The sequence below is a fragment of the Chrysoperla carnea genome, chromosome 5 (genome assembly GCF_905475395.1).
Source record: "Chrysoperla carnea chromosome 5, inChrCarn1.1, whole genome shotgun sequence".
Taxonomy (NCBI): Eukaryota; Metazoa; Arthropoda; class Insecta; order Neuroptera; family Chrysopidae; genus Chrysoperla; species Chrysoperla carnea.
Window position 1 is genome coordinate 14,531,881 of NC_058341.1, and position 11,499 is coordinate 14,543,379.

Here is an 11,499-nt window from a genome sequence, read left to right on the forward strand (position 1 = left end):
CAAACATATACTAATACACCATGAACAGATAAATCATTTTATTATTATCCTTTGTTTACACTCCTTTACTACCACTACACATGAACATTGTTCTGAAGAAGGATTAACGAGCCGAGGAAACACACTGGCACACTGAATCGATTTTTTTTTTTAAAATAAAAATAAAATTATCATATTGTTCAGCGATGGAAAAAATGTCTTTATGTAAATCACATTCGAAGGAAGGAAATATTAAAAACATGTCGACATAATAAAATAAAAATACTAATAAAAATTAATGATTTTTATTTAGGAATTTATTAGAAACGGCACGTCTTTGCCCTCTTAAGAAAATTAATTTTGTATAATGAGGACGATGCGAAATGTCAAGTTTGATTAGTGACGTTAACAATCATAGTTTTTCTTTTTTGCATTTGCTTGACATTGAAATGATGTATGCATGTGTGGGTGTTGACGTCCTTTGATAAATGACTTGATAAAATTACAGAGTCTCGAAAATCACGATTCAATAATAACCAGGAGTGTTCGGATTTTTTATGGAAAAATTCAATATAAATAAATTGAACAATTATAAAAACAGCTTTGGAGGGCCTGTATTTAAGCGAAATTTGTGTTATTGTGTTTCTAAAATCGTAACAATGAATCATATTGGATGTATATAAAAACAGACAATGCCATTTTTAAATGACTGTAAAGAGCTATGTAGAAAGTACGGGCAGTCGAAAATATTTTCGATTATCGAGACTCTACTGTACTTCTTTTTATATCTTCTTCTATAAGAGCCTAAGTGGCCAAGTTTTCTAAGGGGTTAGTCTTTGAGTTAGTCGCCAGTGTGGACAATTATAATTAATGTAGAACTGAACTGATCACATGTTGTCACTTGGATAAGAACTGATCACATTGTCGTCGCTTGGAAAAGAACGAAGTAACCAACTCCACTGTAAATTGTAATTGTATATATGGCTGTAGTTAAAATAAATAAAGATTAACAAATAATGATGTGGGTGAACCAAAGCACGGCAAGCAAGGACGAATAAAGGATGCCTTTTCCTGAAATGCAACTTTGTCTAAACATTTTTCTACATTCAATTCATATTTTACGATGTATTTTATTTTATCATTAGGACTATAAATTGGCCAACCTATATATCACAGTAAATGTATATCACAGAAAATTGATAGAGAATAGTATACATATTATTTTATTGTGATACCTCTTCGATGTGACATAGTGGTTACTAAGTGATTGTACAGTATGTCCCAACAGAGACGACGGTAAATTAGAATATGTTCTAGTTTAATAAACCTAACATTTTTTCGTTTGGAATGAATTCAATGTAAAAATCAACTTTAACTGTTAAATTAATAAGGTAGGGTATGCATATGCTTTGAGACTGTTATATATTTAATATACTCTGTGCAAAAAAATTAAGGTGACATTGTATTTATTTTGAAAATTCGTAATTTATTCTTCCAAATCAATTTCATCCCATTCAAAGTAATCCTCTCCCAATGAAATGCACTTATGCCAACGGATTTTCCAATCTTCGAAACACTGGTTGTAGTCACTTTCCGGGATTTTCTTCAGTTCCGTTTTCGCTGCGACTTGAATCTCTTCTATCGTATCAAAACGGTGTCCCCGGAGCGGTCTATTGAGCTTGCTGAACAGTCAGAAGTCGCACGGCGCCAGATCAGGTGAATACAGTGGTTGCGGAACGATATGGGTTGAGTATTTGACGAAATGATTACGAATTACGAGTGCAGTATGGGATGGTGCATTATCGAGGTGTAAAAACCATGAATTGTCTTTCCACAATTCCGGTCTTTTTGTATGAATACGAACATATTGTATGAATACCAACTGGAACATGTTGTATGTATCCATTAAACTTTACAAACAACTGCTCGCGTATGTCGTAGGAAGACAATTTTATTCATTTTTTGAATATCTTAGAAAGTAAATCAAATTTTATATCTAATAATAAAATCCTTTTTATGTAAATTGACATCGATACTATTTTTAAACCATAAAAAGATACCGCACAATATAGTCTTTCAGAACAGTGGATTAATGGATTTTGATGGTTTTCGACTCTCCGTTGTATTTATTAATATTTTAAACAAAAGGTAAAGGTAATTTTATCGTTGGACTAGAAGATTCTTAGAGAAAAATATTCATTGAAAATAGGATATTTAATAAAATTGTTTTGAACTTTGCGGACGGAATTGGTTAGGCCTTAACCAACTTAGCTAATAGAAGATATTGTGTTAAAAATCACAATTTTAAAATAAATTACTTTTGCCCTACAAGAGACCCCAAAACTAGGTTTATTGATCAAGGGACTTTGAACCAACATTTACCGCAAAAAAGTGTACATTCACCGCACTTGCTGAAACAACCGAACCACTTTAACCGAATAATTGTTAATATTTTACATTTCATAAAATAAAAACCAATGATTATTCGGTGAATAGATGATGGGTGAAGGTCGATCCGAATTCGGCTCCTAGACTATATCGGTTTTATATAAAATTGAATGAATGTTTTTCAATTTAACTATTATGTTTGGTCAGCTGAATAAATGGAAATTGTGTCCCAATGATCATTGTGTTTCAAATCATGCCCGTTTAAATTGAAAATTTAAATTTATTCTCTTTTCATTGTTTGACGTCATCTTTTATGAGAAAATATTTATCAATATCATTGCTTTCTTTTTTTTCTTTTTTTGGGTGTTGATTCGATAAAATTGATTGTATTTTTTTTGTTTGCTGGTGATTGATGGATGAATTCTATTCCTAAATTCTAAAAAAAATTATTTTGACGAAATTATATAAAGTGAAAAATTTAATTTAAAGTTCTATGTTAACATACGGACAATTATTAAAAAGTAATATTTTGAACTAAAATATATTTTGCTTCCCACAATTTCAAGTCAATTGACACCCAAAGATCCTTTAAATTATGTCATGTGACAAAAACATGAAAAGACAAAAACCCCATTTTAATAGGAAACAAGACATTAAATTTACAAAATTTAAAAAAACCCCAACAATTTTTCCGAGTTCGGAACCCTAGAATAGTTCGGAACCCTGAAACATATCTAAGAACACTCTCCATTAAATTACCTTTTTCCTTAGAGCCTTTTCTGAACCGAATTTTAGGATCATGGCCTTTTTTTTATTTGTTCCGGATACGGAACTCTTAAATCGCACTTGAAGTATAGCTAAGAACACTCTCCAATAAATTATCTTTCAAACGAAACAAAAAAAAAATGAAAATCAGACAAACAGCCAGACACACAACATAGCGAACAAACTTATAACACCCCTTCTTTGATTCGGTGGGTTAAGAACTAAATAATAAGAAGAACATCTTCTGAGGAAGAAATATGACCTTAGATATGAATGTCTGTAGCTCACGAGCGGTTTTTTTTTCAGAATAACCGAAATAAATAAAGTTATTTAGATTTTTTTTTACAATGATCTAACCTTAACATCTGTTTCTTTTTGTAGTTAATCAAATTGAAACTTTTTTTTTTGAATTTAAAAAATTTATAACAAAAATTTAACCAGAATAAAGAAGAAAAACCCCAACAATTTTTACAAACGTAATAGACATAATAATTTTCATTTCAACAAATATATTAGAATGTATTGTACATGTTTGCATTTCCATGTATATGAACAAATTTTTCTTTCTACTTCATCATTTTCCACTTCCGTAATTCAAGTAATATTATGCATCAATGATTTAAAGACAGTTTTACTCTTTATATCTATTGAGAGAGTAAGATTATTCGCACCGTGCGTGAGTTTTATTGGAAGCGTTTTCAAGGTAACGATACACTACTTTAATTATAGAATTGTATGAATGCATATAAAATTGTATGGATTGCATTTATGACTTACATTCAATATTTAATATTATTGTTTCACAAATTTAAATAAATAATTATGATAATTAACATTTAAAAAATAATATTTGTGCAATTTGATTTCTTATTTTCACAATTTTTAATTCATTAAGTTTAATTAATCAGTGTTTGTCAAAAATTTTAATTTGCCATTTTCTATAATATTAACATGTAAAGAATTAAAAATTAGTCATAACAGCGTCCTTTATCGCCAAAATTTTTCACTGTAAGCGCTGGCATCGATTTTATTGTCCCTACCATGACTACGCACACAACGAATACCATAACCCTGCCAAGACATATATCTATCTATGTTTACTAAATATTTCAAAAATATGGTGGAAGCGCAAGTAAAAACATATAACATTGTAAAATGGATATACTGGTTAATTTATCTGCGTTTCCACCATTTATTCACAAACTTTTTTTCGTTAAAATACACAATTTCTGTGAATATGTAACTTTGTTATCCTGTGTCTTCATGAGCTATACTAAGGCTCATTTTAAAGATAAAAAAGTGAACAAGAAGTTGCATGCCTTTAATGTGTTCTACGACTTTAAGTTTCTTTTGGTGTAGAATGATAGACTCAAAAAAGCTTAAAATATCTTCATTTGACTTAGAAAAAATTTAACTGCTGACAAAAAGAATATTCATTAAAACGGGATCAGATTTTTGTCTAACCGAATCATATATGCCCTTATATGTTTCACTTATTGGTTTCCTAGCCAATTACGCACACAACGAATTAATTTGAAATTTGAATATGTTATAGGTATTAATATTTTACCTGCTCTGGGTACTTTCATTTTTCGAAAAACCTGTTAATTTTCCCAATGTTTATTGTTCACACCCAGGTATTTCTTATTCTACTGTACTTGGATGTACCATGAAAATTGACAGCATTTGCGAAAAATAAAAGTATCAGATAGAGCAAAAGGTATATAATCGCAGAGCTTGAAATTCAATTGTAACTTTAATCATTCTTATATGGAAAAACAGTTTTCTTTATAAATTTTTTTTCTAACCAAAGAATAATTAAATGGATTCTTAAATAAATTATAAAATTTCACGCCTATCAAAAATGTGTACAGCTTTATGGAAGTGATATAATATACTATTGTACAAAAAAATATTCACTGCCATTCAAATAAAACACCACAACTTTTTTGTGTTAAAAAAAATCGTTTTACACACATCGTTATATTATGTATATTAAACGACCAAGAAATGTTATGTAAACTGTAAACATACGTATACATATTAATATAACAACTTTATAAACGTTTACAACCACCAACCCTCTTACTTCTCAGAAATAAAATATAGAATTCATTCTATTTGATGTTTTGAAATTCTATGTATGTTCTAAAACATTTTATTTAACCAAAAAATGAAAATAAAATAACAAGTGAAAATAAATAATTGACTGAGTTATGAGTATAAGTATGAGTATAGAGGTTAGCGGGCCATGCTCGAGCATCGGGCCTCGAAGCAATGGTTCAGAGCACTTAGCCAAATAGACCCTTGTACTCTATCCCCGCTACGCATTTCAGTGGCTATTATAACCAACTGATGTACTGAAACCCAGGATCTGCCTAGCGCTGAGTTTCCTAATTTCTTCTGGTTCGACTATGGCCGGACCAAACCATTTCTTTCGCTGCTGTGTGAGCGCCGGGCAGTAACAGAGAAAATGGATTGATGTTTCTTCTGAAATTCCGCATCTGTCACACGCAGAAGATTGTCTTTGTTGAGTGTTTGTTGTACCCTTATTTTGACTCAAACGGGAAAACATAGATATTTACGAAAAAAAATTTCAACAAAAGCTTATTTTTATATCAGGAAAATTTTTTGTATTTAATTCTATCTCTTAAATGGTTTCCAAGATAAATCCTACGTACCCAAGATCCAATTGACCTATATTGCACGTTCACGACTTTAAACTCAAACCCACTTTTTACGCCTTGAGTACGCTAAAAAAAGTTTTTCCTCGACATTTCATTTCGTTTTTGAGTTATCGTGCTGACGGACAAACGGAAATGAACTCATAAATAATCTTATAAACACCTATACCAAAATTTTGTTTGTAGCATCAATATTTCTAAGTGTTACAAACTTAGGACTTAACTTAGTATACTCTGATCTATTTCATACATACAAGGTATACAAATGAAAGTATGTAAGTAAATTATGTATAATGCGGGCGGTTGAATTTTTTAGTTGTTTTATTTATTTAAATTCTACAAGTCAGAATTACATTTATATGTGTAGTTATTTATTTAATGACTTTTAGGCCCGAAGAGATGTTACGACTAATTCTTAAGAGAATTGACAATGGAATTCATTTAAAATTCGATCTGAATTATGGTTCCCAAGATATCGGTTTCACATTGCTAAAATTTAAAATCAAGTGGAATGGCAACATTGTATCTAGAATTGGGCAGATAATACGTAAAAATTAATACGATTTTCGTTATTTTTGGGTCGAAATTACCTTAGAAAATGAGAAAATTGAAACCAAAATTTTTTACATTTTATCCTTAAGAAAATCGATAAAAATAATTTTTATCCAATTTTTATAAAAACATCGTTTTCAGCTAATCTGAACATGTCGAAAACGATGCCACCGTTTAAAATTCGTTTTGAATTATAGGTTTCGAGATATCTGCAAAAAATGTACTCTAGCTTTGTATACCTTTATTGGTTGTAATTTATGTAGAAAAGCTTTCCGTCCAATAAAAGATACGAGAATACGAAAAATATTAATATATCGTGAAAAATAGTATCTGATTCTTCTTACACGTATGTTCTTCTTTGCCCCAAAGGTATTCATTTCACAATATGTGAAAATTCTAAATAAAATATTTTTTTTATATTAATTTTTCAAAAATAAAAAAATCGTGCTTAAAATTCAACAAAAAATTCAAAGAAATATTTTTTTCTAATACTTATAATAGTTGCTCAAGAAGTTATTCAATATAATAAAGTAAATAATAAATATTATATAAATTAAATTGTAATAATAATAATTAAGCAAATAAATGGTTCAATTATTATTTTAATTAAACAAATAAGATTATTGTTATATTTAATTAATTTTGGAATAAATAATAAATACTAAACATTACATATTAAGTACTAATATTATCCAATTGTAATGTTTCATTTATGTTAGGTAAACAAAAACATAAAACAGGATTGGGCAGAAAAGTTTACGATTTTGAAAACGCTGTAAAAAGAAATCCCAACAATTTTTCCAAATTTCCTTTTGACCACATTTATCTACATAATAAAGTGTTTAAGAAAATAAAGTATTTATTGACGAAAATTGACTGTGCTTTGAGGAAAGTCAGTTGCGGTTTTAAATAAATTCAGTTAATTAAGTAAATTGCTTTGAAAACCAGTAGTTTATGTTTTTATATCATTTATCCAATCCGAATGAAGCGGTCAATACCCTAGCATAGTGTTTAAGCGTTGATAGTGTTTTACCAAAACAATAAATAGCGTTTTACCGAAACACGGACAGAGTGGATTTAACAAGAAATGGTTCACATAACACTGATAATGCTGCGGTTTATGATAAATAACTTCAAAACTTAGCACCAAAATGTTAATGCGTACTCGGTTGGCATCGTTTTGAACTTAAAACTTAAGGAATAACTGACTGAATTTAATTTAAAACACAATTTGCGTGTGTTTTCAAAATCGCACATTTGTTTGCCCCACATTGTATAACAATTATGTATAAAGTATTTGCTATTTAAATTATTGAAATGGGGCCGAAGTCATGCCAAAAACACTTGATTACATCACCGGCTAGACTTTTAATAGATAATATAGGCATCTGTTCTATATGCCCTGTTGAAAAATCTAAAAAAAATTATGGGAAAATTTCTTTATTGACTCCGGAAACGTTTTGGTTGAAATTTCTAAGAAGCTGTACGACGGTTTTCTAGAATATCAGACACAATGGCCAATCATTTATGGATGACTACCACTTAGAAAAGTAAAAAAAAAAGTATGTAGATCAATTTGAAGCTTGAGACTTAGACTTTTTTCATTTTCAATGTTTTTTTAGAACTTTAAAAACTATATGATATACATTTTGAAAAAACGACCAATTTTTTAGTTATTTAACGTTAAATACTCCGAATTTCAATCGCCCCCAGTCACGATAGCTCAGTTTCTTTATACACGAGTGTATATTCTAACAGTAATATAATTTCGATGAAATATTTCATAAAATATTTAGTGGTAAAAGTTTTCGATGATGGTAAATGGTAAAGTTAAGTGTCAATTATTAATTAAAATTTCAATTATATAGGTACCCAGAAATGAACATTAATATTTGATGAATGTGGAATAACTAATTACGAAATAATTAAGCCAATGTTTTGTGAAAGATTTAAAGCTTTAAATATTTCATATAGTTATTATGATTGTATGTATATTGTATAGTTGGAATGTAGTTGCTTCAGGGGTTTGAAACCATGAAATAGAATTTAAAACTGATGGCATTTATCATCATTTATACCTACTGTCTGGTGTTTTATTAATTTAATCATATTGCACATAAGGGAAATGATGTCTTCAAGAACGGCTGGAGGTTGTGAAGATTATGGACCTTAGAATCGAGTGATAACGTCGTCTCAACGCAAGGCAACGATAACGTCATCTCAACGGTAAGTTTAAAAATATTATTGCATTTGTTATGGTATGAAGGTTGCCTTTTCTCTGGATTTTGCGCGTGTTCATCAATTCTAGGATTATGAATATTTAATATGGGTTTGCCACAGACAAAGTTTGGATAGGTGTATGTGCTTTGAAAGTGTCTTTGCTCTTAATAAATTAACAAAAAACTTGATTCATTATCCTTAGCCAACGTTTTGTGGAAAGGGCTTATATACCAAAGTTTGGCAAACCAATGCGGGCCCAACCTTGACCAATAGCTGACAATTAAAGTTTTGATATATTAACTTTAGGCAAGGATTGGCAAACCAATTCTCTATTTAAAAGCTTTTTTCGAGGTGCGGGCCAAGACTGGCAAACCACAAGGTCTGGTAAGTCCTTACAACAGTCCTACATTAAAAATTACATTTTTATCACCCCGACCAAAAAAAGGGGTATTAGAAGTTTGGCCACTATGTGTGTGTGTCTGTCTGTCTTTCTCTTTGTATGTGACATCGTAGCGCCTAAACGGATGAACCAGTTTTTTGATTTCGTTTTAAAGATAATTTAATGGAAAGTGTTCTTAGCTATGTTTTAAGTACGAGTTTAGTTTTCCGTATCCGGAACAATTAAAGAATAGTCGATGTTCTTTAAAATCGGTTCAGTTTGGAGCAAGCTCTAAGGAAAAATGTAATTTAATGTAGAGTGATCTTAGATATGTTTCAAGTGAGTTTAGGGTTCCGTATCCAAATAAAAAAATTAGTCGGAGTTTTTTTAAACTTTGTAAATTTCACTTGTTTTAAAAACCATTAGCATTAAAATATTCTGATTTTTAACCTTTGCACATTCTTGTTCGAAGAGGTATCGACTTTAATGGAATTTAACTTCAATTGTAATTGAAAAATACCAAATACTCTACGGTAACTGGTGATAAAAATTGAAATTATTGAACCTGAGATAAATATGAAATATATATTCAATATATAAATGATTTTCTAACTAGAATTATCTTTAGAATAATGTTTTTGTAATAGAATAAACTGTACCGTACCTTCTTACTGGTTACAATCTCAACCACCAGGTGGCTAGACATGGTCCAATAACAATAAATCAAAACTAGAATTCCCTTTAAAGTTTAATTTCTATTTTATCTCACAAAATGTGTTTTAGTCCTAAAACAAAATGCTATTTGCATGTTTTTAGTAGCTTTCTTCCTTATTATGAACATACAACAATAATTTGATAATTTAAATATTTACTCACTTAGTTAACATTTGCTTTCTGAAATTGTTGTTGATTTTGTTCTTTATATACGAACAAAAACACATCATCAAGCTTTTACGCCTCTTCCCGTCAAAGCTCCTACGCAACCACAAATATTATTTATTGTATAAATAAAATTTTCTTAATAACAAAGGTCAAGTACCAGACGTGAAGCTATTCGTTTGATTTCATCATCATAGTTAAAGACTTTTTGAAGCCCCTTGAAATTAGACACGTTTACTTTGAAAAATCACGATTGAATAATTTTTAACGTTTTTGCTTAACGAGAGTCTGGATGTCGTTAATATTCTCATTAAAAAATGGAAAACTGAAACAAAATTGATAAACGGCATGAGGATTTTTATATATATTTTAGGGCGCAACAGTCTATTTAGCAGAAGTCAATGTACCTTCAAATTCTCGAACCTTTTTTAAAACGGATTTAAATTTAAATAACTATATATTGGTAGCTATAATTGCTATCAATTGACGGGAGTAGCGTCAAGTTTAAGGTTCCAGCCCATTTTCGGGCCAGGCATTATTCTAAATAGAAGCCGGCTTTGTAAATTTTGGTAGAGAAAATCTTCATATACGCGTACTTGACATTCATACCAATTATAATTGAGTTATTGACACTTTCCGGTATAGGTCTTTTATCACCGAAATACAAAACTTGAATGTGTGATTGATAAAGATTTTCTTTGTGACGTATTCAGTACAATGTATAATTTTTTGCTCAAATTTCACATGTCCTCAAACTGTGTTCAAATGCTAACCATGCTCAATCTAATTGATCAATCCCATCAAACTCTAATAGGCTCAAATTTGACGCCTGGTTCTTGACCTAACAATATCACTTATATTTCATATTGATATCATCTCTCAACAAACGTATTTTCTTTACCATAATGTTTGTGGGATATGAGAAAGTAAATAAACACATAAATTATTTAACAGGTCATGGATTTGTGTATGTCCTAGATTAAATCCTTTAAATCCTTTATTGATAGTTCAGTTTATTGATGAAATATTTCAGACGTTCTATATTTACAATTGAAAATATCGCTTTAATATGAGTGCTTATGAAGTCTTAAATGATTACTATAGGAATAGAATAATCCTTACAGCTTTTTAAACTTTTTCTACATTAAATATAACCCCATAGAAATGTTGAAGAACGAGAGATTTTGGATTATACATGGTGATCTGAGGTAAAACAACAGGACTTCATCAAATGAAAGGTAACATTAGAGTAATGGCAATTTCTACTTATATTTATGATCGAGAAAACGCCCTTTTCTAGTTATCTGCCGTTAAAATTTTGAATAAAAAATATTTTTATGAATATTGTCAAAATGCCGGCTTAGAAATATTAGAAATTCGCCAGTTTCAGCTAAGAATCCTACAATGCGTAGTTTTTGGGAAAAAAATTATAAGAACTATTTTCAAGGTGTATAAAAAAGTGTCAATTTGTTTTAAATCCTGGGAATGATGTATAATCAGATCTTCCTGATCACCAAATGAATCGAAAAAAATTTTTAGTATCGTATTCGTGATCAGCGACCACAAAAACCTCCGAGTTGTAAAGTTTTGCCGATTTCGTTTTAGTATTTACCAGATTATCATAAAGGAAATGCACTCAGCCTCTGAAATTGA